The following is a 22,140-nucleotide window of genomic DNA, read 5'->3' as shown; positions in this document are numbered from 1 at the left end:
AGAAAACTGATCTTGTGGAGAGCGGCTACAGCGTTTGGACAGGTTCAAACCCCGGACTAATGAGAAGGCACAGTCCTCTCGTGGCAAAGCCACGTGCAAGTCCCAGCACCATTATAGCCCAAGGCTATAGTTGTAAGCTTGACCTTATGGTCCGAACCTGTGGTCCCACGTGGCTGAGTGATATGGGCTGCAGGAGGTGCAGCAAGTAAACAAAGCTTGATCAGGTGCATGTAACTGAGTAGATTCGAAACCCACGAGAACGTAGCCACGCCCTTCCTTGGCCTGGTGGAATCTGGCTGTAAAATACTCAGCTCACAGGCCGTGGCGCTGTCTCTCCATCAGAGCAGGGTCCCATCTGGTGCCCAGCTTTATTCTCTCGTCTTTTCTAACCCTTCGCCGCCCCCTCTCAGGTTCACCCATGGCGGTGCCGGCTTGGCACATGATCTAAGCTGAAATTTGTTGGAATAGACCCCACCCTTGATGGCAATTTGTTTTGTTTTTAAAAGATTTTTAAAATTGATTTTTAGAGAGAGAAGTAAGAGAGAGAGAGAGAGAGAGAGAAACATCCATGCAAGAGCAAAACATCCATCAGCTGCCTCCTGCACACCCCCTTCCTGGAATCAACCCGAAACCGGAGCTTGTGTCCTGACTAGGAATCAGACCGGCAGCCTTTCTTTTCTTTTTTTTTTTTTTTAAATATATTTTATTGATATTTTACAGAGAGGAAGGGAGAGGGATAGAGAGCTAGAAACATCGATGAGAGAGAAACATTGATCAGCTGCCTCCTGCACACCACCCACTGGGGATGTGCCCGCAACCAAGGTACATGCCCTGTGACCGGAATCGAACCCGGGACCCTTCAGTCCGCAGGCCGATGCTCTATCCACTGAGCCAAACCAGTTTCGGCAGACTGGCAGCCTTTCGATGTGTGAGTAGATGCTCAGCCAATGGAGCCGCACTGGCCCAGCCTTACTTTGGTTTTGATGGGTTATTTTTGAAGTCTGACCTTTCATATGAATCAGCGGTCCTTGCTGTGCCTATCACGGTTTTCATGTGCTGTTTTCCTAGCACTGCTATCCTTTTAGTTTAATGAAATAAGACCAAGTTATGAGGGTTAATAATGGGAAAATAGAACTCCTTTATTTGTTATTTTATTACAGGTTTACTACCCAGTTGGTAATGTAGTTCCATAAAGACAATTGATATTATCTGAACACAATCAGATGGATTACCATGATTTCATGGAATACCCACAGATTAATCCTCATGACCCCTTCAATACAAATGTTGAGTATAATTTGCAGGGCCCAGTGCAAAATAAAAATGTGGGCTCCTTGTTCAAAAAGCAGGGAACAAGGAGTATTAAAAGTACGTAGACAGCCTTGTCCTTTCTCCCAAGGTTTATTGTGGTGGTGTTTGCTACTTAATGTTCTCAGTAAAGAAGAAATAAAATTTTGGATTATTAGCATGCATTTTACTATTCATCTTTATGTTGTGTGATGCCAGTTTTAAATGCAAAAGGCCCATTTAGCTTGTGGAGAATCACTGAAATTAAGTAATTCCTATGTTGTGGCTCATCCGGGAGGGTGCCTCAAGGTGGCCAGAAGAGAAGCACACAGATCCCTGTGACAGGCCCCTTGGGGACCCCTCCCTCCAGCCGCCAGACGTATATACTGCCAGGCTGGAGAGGTGGAGCCGGACATCTCGCTTTCCCTCAGGCCCACGGACTGCCCCAGCCCACGCAAACAGGTCTCCCACCAGGATCTTTACACCTCCTAGCTGGTACTTTATTCCTGGATCAGGGTACCTGGATCGACCCTGCCAAGACAGGGCCTCCAGCTAGCTGCCCACCAGCCATGCCAGGGCTCTGTCAGCCCCCGGAGTGAGGAAAGGCATTGGCGGAGGGCGGGGGGGGGGGGGGGGGAGCTGCTGCCATGCCCTGCTCTGAGATGCTTTGGGGCATGGGTGCTCAACCCTGACCGTTGCCCATGCCCAGGCCCCTGCTGGGAGCAGGGTGTGGCAGTGGTCATGGGGTACAGAGAGGAAGAGGAGGCTGGTGCACCAAGTGGGGGGCCTAGTGGTGGGAGGCAGGGCCATGCATGAACTGAAGTCTTCAGTCCCCCTCAGGCACTACTATTGTTCATCGGACTTGACTTACAAAACACAAATTCAAAGATACAATTATTAAGAATTCCCAGACTGGCCGAAACCAGTTTGGCTCAGTGGATAGAGCGTCAGCCTGCGGACTGAAGGGTCCTGGGTTCGAGTCCGGTCAAGGGCATGTACCTTGGTTGTGGGCACATCTCCAGTGGGAGGTGTGCAGGAGGCAGCTGATCGATGTTTCTCTCTCATCAAATGTTTCTAACTCTCTGTTCTTCTCCCTATCCCTTCCTCTCTGTAAAAAATCAATTATTTATATATATATATATATATATATATATATATATATATATGTAAAAAAAAAAAAAAAGAATTCCCAGACTGTAACTGTGGAACAATCAACCCCAAGTGCCCAGCCCTACTGAATGTCACGCCCTTCTATGTGTGGGGCCTGCCAGTGTGACTGCGCTGGTTGCACACTCACGAACTCACGAAACCAGCCCTTTCTTCAGGAAACTCCTTTTCTCTCTTAGGAAGTACGTTTTCATTTTTAAATCTGTGGCATGCTGAGAGTTCTACTTTCCTGCCTCAGACTCCACCTTCATTTTTCTTTCAATCAACAAACAATTGGGCAGCTACTGTGAGCCAGGCACTGTTTAACATGCTGAAGATATAGCAATAAAGAAACACTGATTTAACATGCTGAAGATATAGCAATAAAGAAACGCTGATTTAACATGCTGAAGATATAGGAATAAAGAAACACTGACATCCCTGCCTTCATGGAGATTCCATTCAAATAAGGCAGGACAGAAAATGAGCCACACATGGAGACTGGTAGTGCTAAGGAGCAGAATGAAGCAGGAAAGGGGACAGGGAATGGGGGGTTGCCATTTTGGAAGAGGTGATTAGGGGTGCAACAGGAAACCAACGAGGCAGAGGCTTGGAAACTGAATTTTTAATCTCATTGTGCTTTCTTCTCCCCACTCCAAAGCCAACAAAACCTTGTTTCCTGTTCACCCCTAAAGCTGGGAACGTCTGGGGCTAAAGGGCAATGATGGTAGATTAGAGGGGATCTCTGTGATGGGAGAGTCCTCCCAAATGATGCTTCTCCAGCATCTCTAAGATTTATCAAGATAGGGGTGGGTGCGGGGTGGAGGGGGTTAGTGGGGCAAAAAAAACACACTAAGGGGACATCTGTAATACTTACACAATAAAAATAAATTTAAAAATAAAAAATAAAGTAAAATAAAGGATTTATCAAGCTGCCCGGCTAGACACCAACAGATACTCACCATTACAGACTTTACATGAGCAACACCTGCTCATAGGCATTTGAAAAAGCATCATTGGATTTGAGTAAGATTAACCAGCTGTCCTGAGCGACAGCAACCACAAGGTGGCGCCATGGTCCTGTTAGACCGCAAGTCTGACACCTTCCACGGAGCCAGTGCACTTGGCTGCTATTGGTTAAATGCCTTGGTCCATTATTTCGTTCACTCCTCACAACATCCCCTGATTAACAGGCATCATTAGTGCCACATTTTTCATGGGGAAACCGAAGCTCGGATCACAGCTAGGAAGAGGCAGCTGGTCTCTGAACTGCCATTTTGGACTCCAAAGCCTGTGCCTTTAACTATGACCCTCCACAAGACAGCCAAAGGTCAGCTTTGTTCCCAAACCACCCCGTGTCCCATAATGATTGCGGGGTTAAGGGTGAATGACATTTGAATGACGGAGGAAGGGTGGACGCAGAGCTGGCACGGTTAAGGTCCAGGGACCTTCACACCTGTGGCTAGAGGAGATGGGTTAGTGCGGGCGAGGGCGGGTGGGGAGAAGTGATCTTCAGTGACCCCAGGAGGACCCCAGGCCTCCCCCGCTTCCTCATCACCTTCCATCATTCCACCTGTGGCTCTCCATTCCCTCAAACGCCCAGTCCCGATGCCCAGCCTCCTTGGGCTGCCCGGCTTCCTCCCAGGGACCACTTCACTGGGGCCAGTCCTCCCCTGAGGGACTATCTGTCTGTCCTCCTTCCAGGACAAAGCCCATTCCTCCAGGCACGCTGGCTCCCGCAAACACTCAAGGCTGCCCTCCCAGAATAAGCTCAGGATGAAAGCCAAGGTGGCAGCAGCAGCCATTTTAAAAGGGACGGAGAGTTTCATAGGCACCAACGAGACAGGATTATTGTTCCCTGGGACGTGGTGGCCGGCAAACCAGGGGTCCATATTGCACGGTGGGTTTCGGGGTAAGGAGGGCGGTGAAAGCAGCCTTCCCCAGGGACGTGCTGTGGATGGCCGGGCTGGTGGAATCTGTGGGTGTGGGGGGGCCTGCCCTCCCCATTACCTGGCTCACTTTGCCCCGCCCCCCTCCACTGGAGAGCCGTGGTCAGCTGCCTAAGTGGCTGTTAAGTATCTGGTCTTTGGTGTTCCCTCCCAGGTTGGGTTGGACACCGTATTTAGAGGGGCTGATGGGGGTGGGGAGGGGGTGTCTCTGTATGTGGGGTCTGTGGTGTGTGTGTGTCCACATATATTTAAAGCACACTCACAACTCGGGTCTTAATTCATAGACGCTTCTTCATTTCTTTTTTAAATGAGCACGAATCGTTTCAGTTGCCTTCGTTCTCCTGAGAAAGCCGCCCGTGTCTCTGTGGGATTCACCCTAACTCCCCCGGGAAAGGGCGCCTTCCCTGGAGCCTCGGAGGAGCCGGTCAGTGTGCCTGGAGTGCCCAGCCGTGGGGGGCCCACAGCCCCGGCCTTAGGAACGCACCCTGGTGGCGAGGCGGGCACCCGCCTTGGCAGCACCTGCGCACCCCACAGAGCAGGTGCTGCTCCAGAGCGAGTCCCTGGCCCGGCTCTGCTCCCCGGGAGCCTCAGGGCCATTATCCGGGGAACGGTGGGCAGAGCGGGCAGCAGCCTCCCCACCAGGTTTGGCCGCCCCGGAGCAGGCGGGGCAAATCCCCATGATGCCTGGTGGAGAGACTCGGGCTCCGTACCAGTCAGATAAGGAATCTCCCGCCCTGGCCGGTTTGGCTCAGTGGATAGAGCGTCGGCCTGTGGACTGAAGGGTCCGGGGTTCGATTCCGGCCAAGGGCATGTACCTTGGTTGCAGGCACATCCCCAGTAGGGGGTGTGCAGGAGGCAGCTGATCGATGTTTCTCTCTCATCGATGTTTCTAACTCTCTATCCCTCTCCCTTCCTCTCTGTAAAAAATCAATAAAATATATATATTTTTTTTAAAAATGGACTCTCCCCTGGGTTCCCGCTCCGTGCAGGGCTGGCCGGCTGCCACAGGAACCCTGTCCAGGTGCTTCCTGTCGGGGCCAAGCTCCGAACGCGGAGAGCCCACGCTGACTCGGGCTTGTTTCATCTCCCCGAGCTTCAGCTTCCTCCTCTGGGGAAAAGGACAGTGACACCGATGGAGATAAGTGGGGCACACTGTAGTCAGGGGGCCTGGAACTGTACCGGTCCATGACTTCATTCCCCCTGCCTTCTGGAAAGACTTAAAGCGGTGTATGAGAAAACACGGGTTTTAGTAAAATGCCTATGTTAGAAGGACAGTGGAAGGGTGACGCCAGGAAGGAGTCCAGGAAGGAGTAGGGGATATTGTACCTAATTACACACTACTGTTGTGCAGACGATCTGGCTGCACGCTTCCTAGCAGCCAAGGCAAAAGGGGGAGGGAGGGGGCTTACTTATCCCACGTAGGCCCTGAAATAATGGCACTCCACTTGCTCAGGAAATGTGGGCGCATCTGGAGGTCTCTCTGCGCCCGTATAAAGGGGACACCGTGTGGAGGAAGAAGCACCCTCCGAGATGCCCTGTGCGGTACGTGTGATGCCCAGGCCCTGGGCTCGCTCTCCTCCGCCCCTCCACGCAGGCTGCTGGCACCTCCCGCTCTCAGCTCAGCAAGTGCTATTGTCGCTGGCAGCGCAGTTTGGGAAATACATTAGCGTGTTTTGCTCTTTCGAAGTTCTGTGCTTTGCCTCTTTGTTCTCCCCTCCCCTATTTTTGAGCTGTGCCTTGGGGAGGATTAGGGTGGTTATAACAAGAATATGGAGAGAAAGAAAAAGTCACTGTTCAGTGTGTGACATCACAGGCACCGAGGCAAGACTTTTGAGTCTGCAGCACTGGGCTTTGGCAAGAGAGAGAAGGGTTTCCGACATTTGCTGAGCTCCCATTAGGAGATGTCAAGCACCAGCCTGGAGGACCCGGTTGGAGTCTGACATCAGGCAAGGACAGCAAACCGCCGGGATGCGATGTGAGCGCTTCCGCTCCTCAGACTTTGCTGTGCACCTGAGTCTCCTGGGCATCTCGTTAAAATGCAAAATTTGATCCAGTGGGTCCAGAGTGGGGCTTGAGAGTCCACAGTTGTAACAAGTGGCCAGGTGATACTGACGCTGCCGTGCACGGACCACACTCTGAGGGTAGCAAGGCTGAAAGTGAAGGGGGAAGACCCTGCTCCACCCAAGGCTGGGAGCGGGGGGTGAGAAGAAGATGGGCTGAGGTCGGGGATGTGGGTGGTCAGACTCATGGGTTGGCCTCGCTGCTGCAGGCTGAAGCCCAGAGTGAGGAGGCACGCTGAGGGGCAAGGCAAAAGCAGAGGGTCTTTGTGCCTGATTGCCATGGAGACTCTGACAGTGGGAGGAGCTGGGGGGAGGGGAAGCCCTGTGCTGGGGACGGGGGCAACATGGGGGTGGGAGAGCCTGGAGGAGACCAGCTTCCTGCAGGTCCCCACGGGGATCTTCAGTAAGAATCTGGCTGAGGCCCAGCTGGTGTGGCTCTGTGGTTGAGCGTTGACCCATGAACCAAGAGGTTGCTGGTTTGATTCCTCGTCAGGGCACATGCTCAGGTTGCGGGCTCAATCCCCAGTAGGGGGCGTGCAGGAGGCAGCCAATCAATGATGCTTCTCGCGCATCGACGTTTCTATTTCTCTACCCCTTCCCCTCTCTCTCAAAATCAATAAAAAAGGGAAAAGAGAAAAAGAATCTGGCTGAGGCATCAGGCTACACGTGCGTCTTGCGCTGAATGGGAGTTGGAGCCATGCTTCCGGGGTGAGCAGCGCTTTTGGGGCAGAGGAGGTGGCCAGTGGGTTGTCCGTGCCTAGAGAACAGCCCAGGAGTTACACCTGTCATTGACGCCAGTAGCACATGCTCTCAGGGTGGCCAGGGACAGATTGGGCCGGACTAGCTCACGGACCAGACAGTCACCTGGGGAGGAGAGCCATGCAAGGGTCAGCTGGGGACCCATCCCTGCCACTACCCGAGCAATGACACGAGGCCTCCTAGCTTTCCGGATGCCGCTTACCAAGGGGACCCCGAGCGGGTGAAATGGCTCTTAGAGTTGAACTTTGAATTCATTGAACATTTACCCCAAACCAATCGGTTCATTAGCCCAATGGATGTTTCTCTTACCACCCTACCAGGTGGAGAGTGTGACAGTATTTATTAGATTCGTTCAGGAAACAGGACACAATGCTGTCTGGGCAGAGCCTGTGACTCTGTTAAGAGGCATAATAAAGAACCGGTAGTGCTGCTCCGTAAGTAGTCCTTACTGCATACACAGGCGGCTTCTTAGTGGGATCAGCAGACACAGGACACAGGGCTGGGGCCACACACGTGAGGAGACCTGGGGTCTGTTGGAGGCATCCCGGGAGGTGCCATCTGAGCACAAGTCAGGAGAGGAGACACCTGACGGGGCAGACAGAGAGCAGAGGAAAGATGTGAGAAGGTTTAAGCAGAGCATGGGAGACGGCCTCATTCATTGCCCCAGGGTCCTTTATTAAGCTCCTGCTGTATGCCGGCTGCTGAGCCAGGAACTGGACATTCCATGCCCAGATGGGTCCCTCTCCAAGGGGAGGGTCACAGGACAGCACTCCCTCCGGCCCTCCATACGGGAGCCCTAGTGGGGAGGTGATTTTGAGAGTAGGGTGTTTGAAATACTCCTGCTAATCCCCTTGCTGTCCTCCCTCTGCCCTCTGCCCTGGAGAGTCTGGGGTTCTGGATGTGACTGTGTATCCCTTTCCTAACTCAGATTTATCTTGGGGAGAAGCGAGCAGCATTTGTGCTTAGAAAGAGGTTCCCAGTATCATGCTCTGTTGCCCTTTTCCTCACTTCACCCTTCACACACACACACACACACACACACACACACACACACACACACGCAGGCTGATGTGTCTGGAGCCTGGAGTTCAAACTGGGGCATGAGTTCAGGTGGCATCGGCTGCTGTGAACAGGAAGATAACTTGGAAGGCCTTTATGTTTCCCTCCTCAGGCATTTGATTTATTATTTTGTAGAATTTTGCACCTGCAAATCCACTTTCATGGAACATAGCCCCTCCCTGTACAGTGCGGACCCCGGGGGGTCAGGGAGGAGGGCCTGCCTGTGGTCACGCAGAGACGGCCTGACCCGCCCTCGCTCACCCCGGGCAAGGCCTGCCTTGGCTCCTGGCTGTTCTCCAGCGCGCAGGAAAGAATTAATTATTAATATTTATAACAACCCAGAAACTGATATCTGTGAACCACAAGCCCCGACACTTCTTTTCCAACATCCAGCCACTTAATCATGGTTTTAGCTGGGTCAGCACAACAGTCTCCTGGCCTCAAAAGTGGAGAGCCTCGAAGGCCTTCATCAGCCGTTCCTGGGGGCAAAGGCCACATTCTCGGCGGGCAGGGCAGCAGGGGAGCCGAAAATGCTCTCTAAGAAACTCAGGCGCCGCCCCACACAGCAGGGCTGGGCCTCATTAGGTTCCGTTCCTGGCATTAATCGCCTCTTACCTTTGGGTTACTTAGCTCCTGTTTTCAAAGCACTTTCAGCAACAGGATCTCAGTTGACCTAATGATGCCACCCTGGACCAGGTGGATAATTGTTCTCCAGGAGAAAATAAAGATTCAGAGAGGGAGGTGACTCGCCGAGAGCTCACGTAGGCCCCAGGGCTGTGTCCTCGGCACACCCGCCTGGGGGTCTCCGGTGCTGACCATCCTTGTAGCTCAGGGATGTGAATTACAGTCCTCGGATGTGTGTTGGGCGGTCTGTGAATCCTCTGGAAGTATCGGCAGCATGCTGGGCATTTTCCCGAGAGTCCGTAGCTTTCCAGACTCTCTCTGACCCCGAACAGTAAGAGCCACTGCTTTAAAACCACAGGCCTGCCCCTCTCGGTGCCACTGCCCGCAGCAGGGCCCGCCTGATGGGGCCTCCTCTTGTTGGGTTCTGGGGTGTGCTGGGCACAGTCATGGCCAGGCGCTGGGCTGGCCAGGGACTTTGCTGAGCTCAGGCGTTTGGCTGCCTTTGGTCTGGGACTGTCCGGCAACAGACACCAGGCCGGGAGGCGTACAATGCAAAAGGACCCACTTACAATAGCAACACCAAAGGATCACGTTTCCAGGAATGCACATTAATCATAATACATGATCTGCCAAACCACACGGAGGGACATTACATACATGCTAAAACACGCCATGTTGAGAAACCTTAATAATGTAAAATGCCATGTGCCCTAATGTATGCTTTATGCAATCCTAATACAAATATCTAAGTTTTTAAAAAAATCTGACACAACGGATTTACGTGGGACAATTTACCTGGAAAAATAAATGTACGAATAGAGTCATGACATTTCAGGGAAGAGAAGAATAGGGTGGATTTGCACTCGCAGACGTTAAAATACATTACGAGCTTCAGCAATGAAACAAGAGGAATGGAGGAAGGACAGGCCACTCAGTGGAAAAGAAGAGAATGCCCAGGAAAGAGCCGGTGTAATAAAGGAAATTATGAATGTGACGTTCAAGTCATCGGCGGGAGACTAGTTGTTTAGTAAACGATGTTGGAATAATATGGGAAAATAAAGCTAGATCCCTACCGCATCCCATATACCAAATTAAATTCAAAATCTCCATTTCTTTATAGGAAGAGGGAAGAGAGTTCCTGCCTCATAGTATAAATGTAGGGGGCACATGAGATAATGTGTGTGAAGTTCTTAGCCCTGTGTTCCGATCACACTCCCCATCTGGTAAACGCCAGCTGTATTATTATTAGTGTTAGGATTCGTCCAGATGGATTATAATTCAAACATATAATGACCAAGTCGGAACATTACTGCAAGTTCAGGCAAATATTTCCTTGTCTCAAGGTGGGCACAGTTTTCATAGAAGCAAAGGGAGAAACCAGCAAAGGCTGGAAGTGCCAGGAGCCTTCAAACATTCTTACCTGTGACCAGCAAGTCCACTTTTAGGAGGATTAGCCTAAGCATGTTCTCAGAGAAATGTGCATCGATGGTTAGTAAACATTTTTTATAAGAGCAAAAAGTAGGAACAATCTAAATGTCAAAAGGAAAATAGTGAAAAACAACCCTCCTATTTGACCATATGATGGGCTACTATGCAATCATTAAAAATTTAAAAATCTCAATGAACGTTAATTGATGTGGGGAAATGCCAAGGTTAGGATGCTAAACGTGACCCAGAGTAGCATATGCGGTATAATATCTTGGATATACCAAGATGTATACCAAAATGGTTATCTCTGTGTGGTGGGAATAACTTGATTTGTTTTTCCTTTAATCTTTGCAAATTCACTATATTAAACCTGCTTCTTTTGTAATGCTACCAGACTTAACAGGGGTTTTTAGCATCTATTTTACAATTTGAAAACATTGGGCCTTGCTAAATCATTTGTGCTTTTAAAAGTCATTCACTGAGCCCTGGCCACTTTGCTCAGTGGTTAGGGTGTCGGCCTGTGGACCGAAGGGTCTTGGGTTTGATTCCTGGTCAAGGGTGAGTACCTCGGTTTCAGGTTTGATCCCCAGCCCTGGGCAACAAATCAGTGTGTCTGTTTCACATCGACTCTCTCTCTCTCCACTCCTCCCTCCTCCCCCCACCACCCACCCTGACCCCTGCTCCTCCCTCCCTTCCATTCTGTCTGAAAATCAATGAAAAAAATATCCCTGATGAGGATTACAAAAAAAAAGTTATTTACTGTGCAGAGATTTTTACAGAACATACTTCTCCACCCTTGCTTCTCAAACTGGGGGACAGTTGGGATTTCTCCGAATAGGTCATCACAAAAACACGGCCACAACTTACTCGAATAGATGTTACTTTTATTTTATTTTTTTAAAAAAATATATCTTATTGAATTTTTACAGAGAGGAAGGGAGAGGGATAGAGTTAGAAACATCGATCAGCTGCCTCTTGCACACCCCCTACTGGGGATGTGCCCACAACCAAGATACATGCCCTTGACTGGAATCGAATCGAACCTGAGACCCTTCAGTCCGCAGGCCGACACTATCCACTGAGCCAAACTGGTTAGGGCTAGATGTTACTTTTAGAGTCAAACAAATCCAAAGGAATTATGGGAGAAATAGGAAGTGCTTATAATTTCTCTTTTCGGGGAAGTGCAGGAGTCCCACGCAACCTTGGGCCTGTAGGCGGCTGCTTGGGCGGGTCTGTGGTGGGCGAGCCAGGAGTCTGCTGCCAGGCCAGGGGCTGAGGTGGTTTGTCCTCACACCAGGCCCGAGGCGGCCAACTGTGTGCTGGGCTGTCTTGAGAGTTCAAAGTCTCAGGTGTCACAAGTCCCCAGAGTTAAAGATTTCCCTCAGGTGGAGACACTCACTTCCCAGAAGCCTCCAAAACAAACATTGATAAGCAAATGAGCTCTAGGAGCTGGCAGGCGGCAGGGCAGCTCGGGCTGATGCCAGGCTGGTGCTGTCGGCCCTGGGGAGACAGCCGGGGACTCCCACCACCTGGGCCTGTCCCGGCAGCTCCTCCCCAGCATCCCTCCCTCCCCCACCAGCCGTGCCCTCTGGGCAGGATGAGGCACAGAACATGGGAACACAGCCTGGCTGGGTGGAACTTGGCTGGGGTTGGGGGTGGGGGTAGGGGCAGGCTGGCAGGCAGGAGGGAAGCTGGGTCACGTCACCTGCCTGCACAAAGCCAAGGCCATGACTGTGCAAGCCTCTTACCAGGGCAACCCAGGTCCCAGGGTGTCTGAGGGTGCGGGGGAGTGGACACCCAGGTGCCAAGCCTTGGCGTATCCCACACTTTCTGGGCCATGGACATCAGCCTGCACCAAGGGCTCCCAGGGGTCTGTGGGGCAGTGAACTTCCCACCATCCCAGCCCTGCTCTGACTGTGGGCTGCAGCCTTAACCTTGGCTTATGAGAGGCCTAGAGTGAGGTCAGCCTTCCAGCCCTGGGGAAGGGGCAGAGCAGGGCAGGGGGTGGGGGGGATAGGACAACTACCATTTGTTTATTATCAAGCTTTACTCTCCATCAGCCCTGTATTAGCTGTCTACACTTAGTAGCTCACATTTCTCATCACAATTACTGGATTATCTCCATTTCACAGAGGAGGAAACGGAGGCTCGGATGTGATCAGGGGAGACAGGAAGGTCACGCAGCTAGTGAATCTCTGGCTGGAGATGAAGAGATCCACACACACCCGTTCCCTGAGCAGGCTGTTTCTGACGTCCTCCGCTCTGTGTTACTATGAAATCCACCTCCCAGGCCCAGCCCCTGCCGTGGGCTCCTGCAGCCCTCCAGGCCTCTTCCTCGGCTACAGGCTCCCCTGGTGACCCCTGCCCTCCTTCCTTGGTCAAGTCGGAGGGACCCTGTGAATGTCCTCTCTTGAGGGGAGCTCTCACTCTGCTCTCTGGGCCCAGGCAGAGCTGGGAGTGGATGCTGACTTCCCCTCTTTCTGCCCCCAACACAGGCTCACAGGCCCTCCTTCCTTGGGCTGGTTTCCCCTTGGGAAAACTGGCAAGCAACCATCAAAACAGCAAGTGACAAAGGTTCTAGAACAGGGGTGGGCAAACTTTTTGACTCGAGGGCCACAATGGGTTCTTAAACTGGACCGGAGGGCCGGAACAAAAGCATGGATGGAGTGTTTGTGTGAACTAATATAAATTCAAAGTAAACATCATTACATAAAAGGGTACGGTCTTTTTTATTATTATTATTTCAATAGTTTTATTCATTTCAAACATTTTAACAAGAAGAATGTAAACACTAATTATTATAATTTGAAACTTCAAAAAATGGAGGAATCATAGCACAATAACATACCTTATATTGAAGATGGCAAAGGCAAAATAAAATTGCCTAACAAAGGAAAGGTACAAAAGCCTTTCAAATTAAACTTAAATATAATAAAATAATTTAAAACTAAAACAAATAGAAAAGAACAAAATGTGTAAACAGTAAATTAAACATTTTCTTTAGTGCAACTTCCAAATTATGCCCGGGACGTAGATGTAGATGGCAATGTAGACTGGGTTGAAAGGTTTTTGGTCTTTAAAACATCAACTTCAGTGGGAACAGTGTTGTTGGTCTCCTTTTTAGCTAATGCTCTGATACTGTGCTCTCCAGGGGCGTGTCTCCCTACATCACCACGATAACGTGTCTACGCATTCCCCGGGTGATGTCGGGGGACGCATCTGCGGGCATTACAAGGAGCCTCTGGAAGATTGAGAAGTTGTTCCTTCTACTGAGTGGGTGGATATAAATCCGCCCACTCAGAAGAAGGAGCTGTGGCCATGTTTCCCGACGTTGCCATGTTAACACTGCTGCTGGTGAAGGAGCGGAGGGGAGAGCAAGAGAACCCTCTGCTCTTTCGGCTCCGTGGGCCGGATGTGGCCATCGGGCTGTAGTTTGCCCACGGCTGTTCTAGAAAATAGCTGAGCTCTCCTACCCCCCTCCCACCCCCGCTGGTGGTCCCGGAGCCCCTTTGAGAAGGTAACTGGAAACGCAGGTGGATCCTCAGCTCTGCTTTTATTTCTGAGAGTGAAGTTTATTAAGACGTCCACCGTGACTCTGTCTCTGTCCTTTCCCCCAGCCCTGCTCTTGTCCCCTAGCCACCAGAGGGGCTAAGTCAGAAAGATCCCCCTGTTCTCGGGTGGGCTGTTGCGTCTCTGGGATCTTCCATTCCAGCCTGCTCCCACCCCCTTTCTCAGAGGCCAACACTGGGGCCTTTTCTTTCCAGGCTGGCTTCTGACTTGCATAACACGGAGGTCCTTTTGGTGTTTTTAGCATTCCTTTTCCCAGTCACAGCAAAATGCCTTATCACAGCCCGCACCCCCCTCCCCCCCGGGGTTCCAGGCAGGGCTGTGCGTGCTGACTCTCAGGCATGTGGGCCCTGCAAATGCTACAAATGTTCGTAGGCTAAGCTCACCTCTCCTTAGCAGCAGGGAGGTGACAGAAGCCCCACAGGCCCATCTTGTGAGACCCCAAAGCCGGGGGGGGGGGGGGCGGGGTTGTCATCTGAAGGAGGCTTCTCCAGGTCCCGGTGGCTCAGCCATACAGTCCTCCCCATGTATGTGATTTCCTAAGGCAGGAAGGTTGGCCGGGTTGGGCCTGGTCCACAGTCTCTTACCTTAGTGTGAACAGTGCCCTGATTTTACTTGGCCCTGGAGGGGTGCTGTCCCAGGATCCACCTGCATGACCACACCTGGCATAGAAGATTAAAGTCTACTGGTTTCATTTTCTAAGCAAAATCAAAGATTTGAAATCATCTATCTGTCTTACCCAGCGAGGGGCAGTGTGGTCAGCACATAGCTGGTTAGCGGTGTGATGGTCAGCAAACAGAGGCTGAACTACACAGATCTCATGCACGAGCCGGGCGAGGTCGGGCAGGGTGAGGGGATGTGGCTTCCATCTCTCCTCTGCCTTATCACGGGCCCCGGAAGTGGGATGAGACTCTTGGCTCCCCAGAGTGGCTGGGTGAATCCACAGACAGCAGTTACCAGCTCTGGACTGCGGACAGCACTGAACTCACGTTACGATGGTCATACGTTAGAATTGCCGAGCGTTGGGGGCCTAGTCACTCACAGAACAATATTCATGACTGTTGTTCAAAAGCTCCGTGGACCAGTCACCAGGGAGCCAGTGGTGGCAAGAACTGAGCAGGGTGGACACTCAATAAATATTTGTTGAACAAATTACAAGCATAGATGGGTGATGCATTTATAAGGAGGGTGTGCAAGGTGCCGAGGGGGCAGGCTGGGGCCTCCCCTAGCCCAGACCTCCTGGGGGAGGTGACAGTCAAGGGCAGTCTCCAGGATAAGAGAGATCTGGCCAGGCCCTTCCAGGCTACTTTGAATGGGCATTTTCCAAGAGTTAGGCAGCTAGAGCTTTCCTCTTGGTTAGAGCGTAAGGTTCAAGGTTCAAGTGCAATGATTTCTTCAGTTCACCCAGTCAGGTGAACTCCCATTCCCTCGCCAGTGACGTTCCATGGAAGGAAGCTACAGGGAAGTCTTCTCCCCTTCCCGCTGGTGCCCTCCGCCCACTCCGCCCGCTCCGCCCGCTCGCTTACACCAAGAATCCTGACCGTGAGGAACAGTCGGGCATTATCTCCCAGGAAGCTTGCTGCTCACAAAGGCTCTTGGCACCGATGCATCCAAATTACTTTATATAAACCTTGAAAGCTAGGAGCAATTGCAGGTGTAAAACTCTGGAGCCAAGAGCTAACACCCGTGGAGCCAAATCTGCTGTAAATTTCCTAAGACCCTGCGAGAGATACCTGGCTATCAGCCCATCTGGAAGCACAGAGAAGTCATTTGCCTAAGATCACAGGGTTAGCAAACGGTGAGGCTGAGATCCAGATCCACACATTTCACTCCTGGCTGTTTGGTCTGTCACCTAAAGTTGGCCCAAGGAATTTCTCTCCTTCACCCCCGAGCCTGTATCCAACCCAACCCTTCAAGTCTTCACCACCACCGACATTTCCTCCAGCAACAACTCAAGACTCAGGGAGCCTCACATTGTACTGATGGGTCAGCATTTCCCCCAAAGGAGAATGTAGAGCCTTGTTTGTGGGAACCCTCCGCCCCCCGCCACGGAGGACCAGCAGGTGTCTCTGCCCATGTGCCACAGAGCCCTGGCCGGCCATAGCCAGGGGTGGGGCAGGCAGGAACCAGGCTGAGGGAAGCATCTTGAACAGGGTCCAGAGGCATATCAAGGGGTGGGTTTCAACCTGCAAAGGGCTCAGAGCCTCACTGAAATAAGGGTGGGGCCACTTAACTCAGGCTTCTACTCACATTTCTTCTTATAGCTCTCGTGTGGAAGTTGGTCCCGCTTCTGCCAGAGAAGGCAAAGCTATTGGGTAGGAATAAAACATCGATTGTTCCGGGTCCACTGATTTCTACTGAAACAGTTTCCACGGGCTACCTCCTGCCATGTTGCCTGTGTTGACGTAAGGAATGTCCAACCTGAAGGAAACGTTTGTAAGAGTTTATTGAAGCCTAAATAGACAGCACTGCTCTGGAGAATAACAGATTTACAACTTCGCTTACACATTTGATTGGAGGTGGGGAGATAGCGGGGGGAGGTAAGGAAGATTCCATGAAGGCGGAAGAAAGCAAGGCGGGATGAGATTACAAAATAGTAAGGATTATGTGCTCTCTTGGGGGTGGTTAGCTGTAAGGGCATTACTCCTGGCGTTTCAAAGGTGTGTTGAGCTAGCTGCACACGAACAATGGGCAGGGCTTGCTTAAAGACCTTTCAGGAACGCAGTTATAGGCCTGGGGGTGACTACCCACCATGCCCTGCCCAGTTAGGAATTAATGATTTATTATAGCACCCCTTTTTCATCCACACCTGGATCACCAACCCTGAGACTGACCGTCACCTGACGTGGGTGGTACCCTATGGCTAGGTGCTATTTACAGTACAACTTTATTTATAAAAACAGGCAGTGGCCCGCAGTTTGCCCGCCTCTGCTGCAGCTTAAAAATAACAGGCGCTTCTTTCTCTTGGGTGTAAACGTGGTGAAGTGAGCCGTCTTAGCGCGGGGGCAGTTGTTCAGGGAACCAGGTTCCTTCCATTTAACGTGCTCTGCTGGCTCCCAGAGGCCATGCCATCCTCTGCATGGGTGAAGCTGTAGGGAAAGGTAAAAAGAGCATAGAGAAGACAGGCCCGCTGCCTTAAGGCTTAGGCCTAGAGGTTCAACACAGACCTACTCACATTCCTCTGGCCCATGCCTGTCCCAGCCACACAGCTGCAAAGGAGGCTGGGAAATGTAGTCTGGTTGTGTGTCCAGGAAGAGAGGAGAATGGATGCTGGAGGGTGGTCCAGAGTCTCTGCCACACCCACTGGCTTCCATTCCCCCATCCCTTGTTCTAGACACATCCATTGTGTTGCTCCTGTGTCCACCCTCCCCCACTCCCCGCCATCCCCCCATAATCCTTTCCCCATCTGGTTCTGAAAGCCACTCCACCCCTGCTGTGGAGCTTGGTCTGACTAGCCTGAGGGTAATCCCAGGCCTTTGTCACAGTGACACTGGTTAAGGGATCTAGACAATCTAAGACCATCAGTCGGCATTTTATTCCTGGCCACAGGGATGAGTTGAGAATGAGACCATGTGAGCCGAATAAGGCTGTTCGTTGGTTAGGGGGGTCCGGAAAAGAAACACCCTTTCCCTTAAAAAAGAGCTCTCTTCAGGGTGGTGGGAATCCTGAGGCCACTGTCACCACTTTGTAAAAAAATTGCGTTAAAATATACATAACATGAAAGGTACCGTTTTAACCATTTTTAAGTGTCCAGCTCAATGGCATTAACTACATTCGCATTGTTGTACAAGCCTCACCACCACCCAACTCCACGACTTTTTTTCATGTCCCCAAAGTGAGACTCCACCCATTAAACACTGACTCCCCATTCCCTCCCCCGCCCCCACCCCCGACCCCTGGCAACCATCACTTTCCTTTACGTCTCTAAGAATTTAACGATTTAGGTAAGTGGAATCGGGAGATGTTGCCTTTTGGTGACTGGCTTGCTTCACTTAGCATGTCGTCAGGGTTCTATGTGGTAGCATGTATCAGCATTTCCTTCTTTTATAAGGCTGAACAATCCCCCACGTTTTACTTATCCATTTATCTGACGACGGACACTCGCAGTGCTCCCACCTTGTGGCTGGCCACTGCAGCCATTTGTTCCTGTGGGGTGAAACGGCTGGCTCACAAGCCTGGGAGGGAGACACAGCCAAAGGCACCCTCGCTGCTGGACCCCGCTGGTCCTGAAGCCCACTCTCTGGGTTAGCGGATCCGTGAAACAATGAGACTCCCCATTGTTGAACTGAGTTCTAGCTTTCTTATAAGCCACCCAACTGACACATCTCTGAAAAAGCTGCCTGGTTCCACAACCACATAAAAAGACAAAAATGAGCAGAACCACAGAAAAGTGGGAAATCTTTTGCTGACATGAATGCTGGAAAAAAAATGGAACAGCACATTTTGAAGATGCCTTTGTAACTATATCTAGGCTAGTTACTTCTCTCCTGGTGAGAGTGACTAATGCTATGAGTGATGGAAAAACTGAAAAGAAAGGCAAATTCGATTAGGTTAAAGTGCTTGGTGGCATGCAGTATATGTCATAGAACCCCTAGTTTGACCTTTAAAGACAGATTTTTATTAAGAGGAAAAACCAGGTTTTCTTATACTTTGGCTGAACAAATGCCCGAGGCTAGAGAAGGGGAAGCGAACTTTGAGTCTGTCTGCTCAGGGCTCTCACACAACCCCATCCGCCTCAGGGTGAGTGAAGCTGGGGGGCTGGGGCTGGGAGGTCCCCTTGGAGCTGATTACACTTTTGGTGGAAAACGCTCTGAACTCACTGACAGCCCAGAGATCTTTCCCAGCTGTCACCCTGGGAAAACCTAATTTCTTTAGGCCTCGGTTTCCTCACCTGTGGAATGGGTTTCTTAATGCCTTTCCTATCCATCCCACGGGGTTGGTAGTGAAACTGAAAAACGCTGTGAGATTTAAGGCTTCTGGGGGAAAATATTAACCCATCTCCTGCTCAAAGTTCAGCAGCCTGAGGGCGGGCGGCAATCCCTTTGACAAACAGCCAAGCCTGCCTTTTAGACTCTGAAATTTAGAGGACAGTCTGGCAGCCCGGCGGCCCGCACGCCCGTGGCAGTGGCTGATTACAGTCGTGTCTCCCAGGGGGAAGACGGCCCCTTGCCTAGGTTCCGGTCCTAATCAGGTGGACGCTGACACGGGAACTGGTCACATCCACACACATTGTCCAGTTTCAGCGTGGACAACTGCCTCCTCATCTGGAGGCGAAGTAACCGAGGCTCAGAGGGTTTACGTTTAAGAACTGAGAACCCATCTTGGTCTCTTTGTCTCTAAACCCTGGACCCTTTCTCCTTCTTGTCCCTGCGTCTCTAAGGGTTCCCCCTCTCTCTGCTCCCCTGTCTGTGGTCCTGGGCCTTTTTGGGGGCGGGGAGTGGGGCTGACCATGAGGATCCTCATGAGTAGAGGCAAGGGGTTCCAAGGTCACGGGTCAGCTCACGAGGCTGTGGCTCCGTGATCGGTGCGCATGTGCTTCCTCTTGCTCTGCCTTTGGAGCTGCCTGCAGGGATGAGCATTAACACCGGAGAGGGTGAGGTTATGATAATCTTTTAGTAAAATAATTCTCCATTTATAGGCCCCGAAGGAAGAAGACTCCCCTGGAGGTAGGAACGCGTGTGTCGGTGGAAAAAGGAAGCCAGAGGTGTGAGCTGCCCACCAATGCACTTGCAGAGCCATGGACCTCAGGGGCAGAGACACCACCTCGATCACCTTGGTGTCCAGCGGGCCTGGCGCACAACAGGCTCTCTGTGTTTGTCATATGAGTGAGTAAGTGAGTGAGGGATGGCTTCTGTGAATAATGGCCCCACCCGGCCTCCCTGCCTGTGCCCTCTGTACCTTCTGGCTCTCACTCTTTCCTCCTACAGATCCTCCTAGGCTCCCACCCACTGCCCTCCTGGCCTGTCTGAGTTTATCTCCCTCCTCCTGCCCTGCCAGAGGCCTCCTTCCTTCCCCCTGCTGGCCTGCCCCATGATAAGAGCTGTTTCACTGTCTGCGTCCAGATAATTCTCCTTTCTGGCCCCTGCCTCTGCTGAGTTCGCCTGCCCTGTGACTGGACCAGGCTGGCCAGTTTGACTCAACCTTTGTCCTCCTTGCAAAGCATAGCTACGCTTTTGAATTCCAGCCCTTAATTCAGGGGGCTCCTGGAGAGAGACTCTGGTTGTAAGCTGTCCAGAGGGAGTAGGGATGAAAGTCACTGTCCATGCAGCGAGCCGAGCCTTGCCCAGGCAAGGAGATGCCATGTGTTGCCTCCCTCCTCCACCTTCGTGGTCTCCAGGAGGACACTCTGTTCTCTGGTGGGAAAGCTGATGGAGAGGATGCAAAATTGCTTCTTGGAATGTAGAGTGTTGCACTGTACTCTGGCTCCTGCCCTATTGCCTGGTCAGACCCCTGGCTCTGTGTAAAGTTCCCATGACCATCCCTGAAAGTGTCAGAGGTGGCTCATCGGTGTCCCCAGCAAGTCCCTTCTGCACAGTCAGCCACCAGCTCCTTGTCCCGCCACTGTCCCTTTCCAGGACTCTCCCCTGAATGGCTTCTGTCTCCTATTAATGGGACCCACCACCTCTTGCATCCATTCCTGCTGGGCCCGACATCTCCAGAGGACCTGCAGGCTCCCCATACTTGGATTCAGCTCAAACAGAGCTTGAGCTCAGCCGGGGTCTCCCTCCCAACCTTCATTTCTGAAATACTTCATCACTTTCATTTGAGTTTTCTCATTGAGCCCTCACCAAACCCTCAAAACCACCTTGTGGCATTACTAGTGTCTTATGGAAGGAACAGGAGCCCACACAGACCAGCTCCAGTAGGAGGAGAGGTTTGTAGAAAGGATTCATATCAGACTCCAAGGGTAACATGAAGTGCAACCAGATGGCTTGTGAACATCTAGAGGGCAGGTGTGAGCAGGGTTGAAATAACAGATCCCTGCTGTGGTCATCATCAGCACTGCCCCATCCCACCTGCTGCCTGTGTGTGCCTATGAATTTGCCTCTACATGCAGCAGTATCTGCATTCCTGACCCAAGTGAATGAATTTGCCACACAGGCTGACCTTAGTCATTATAGTCTTTCAAGACTTTGAATCAAAGTGTGTGGTAGACAGAATAATGCACTCCTCTCTCCCAAAGATGTCCACACCCTACCCAGCAATTCCATTCCTTGGTATATATCTAAGAGAAGTGGAAACAGATGTTTACACAGAAACTTGTACACAAATGTTTATAGCAGCATTATTCTTAATAGCCAGAAGATGGAAACAACCTAAATGCCCATCAACTGATAAGTGCATAAACAAAATCTAGTATATCCATACAATGGGATATTCATAAAAAAAAAATGAAGAACTGACATGAATAAATCTTGAAGCCATTATGCTAAGTAAAAGTTAAACACAAAAGACCACACAGTATATAACTCCATCTATATGAAAGTCCAGAATAAGAAAGTCTATAGACAGGAAGTAGATTAGTGGTTGCTTAGGGTAGGTTGTCAGGGGTGCAGGATAGTAGATGGGCGAGAGCTAAAGAGTATAGGGTTTCTTCTTGAGGGGATGAGAATGTCCTAAAATTGACTAAATAATGGTTGCATATACCTGTGAATATACGAAAAATCATTGAACCATGCACTTTAAATGGGTGAATTGTATGGTATAAATTATATGTCACTAAAGATTTTTAAAAAAGAAACAAACAAGATGTCCACATCCTAATCTCCAGAATCAGTGAATATGTTGCCTTACACGGCAAAAAGCATTTTGCAAGATTAAATTAAGGATCCTGAGATGGGGGAGTTTATTCTGGATTATATCTGAGTGGGTTTAATGTAATTACAAGAGTCCTTCAAGGGGAGTGAGGCAAGGGAGAGAGAGTGAGGGTGGTGGGGGAGAGCCAGTAAATACGGAGAAAGCAACATTGCCTCCTCCAGGCAGCCTTCCCTGACTTCTTCCTTCTCCCACCTTAAGTGATTTGGGAGGTCTCCTCTGGGAACCTACAATACCAGAGTTTCCACCACTACTGCATCGCAGCGCCTTGATTCCCTGTCAGTCCCCTCATTCAGATAGAGATTCCTAGAGCGGGCTCATTTTTTGCATCCCCAGTGCTTAGCCTTGTGCCTGGGAGATTGTATGTGTTCCGCTATTTGACGACGGAATGACTAAGGTCCCTGAAGCTTAGATATTATAAAGAATAATAACAACAGCTGGTTTTT

The sequence above is a fragment of the Plecotus auritus genome (genome assembly GCF_963455305.1).
Source record: "Plecotus auritus genome assembly, chromosome: 12".
Classification (NCBI taxonomy): Eukaryota; Metazoa; Chordata; class Mammalia; order Chiroptera; family Vespertilionidae; genus Plecotus; species Plecotus auritus.
The sequence above is the reverse complement of the archived record's forward strand: the minus strand, read 5'-3'. Positions refer to the sequence as shown.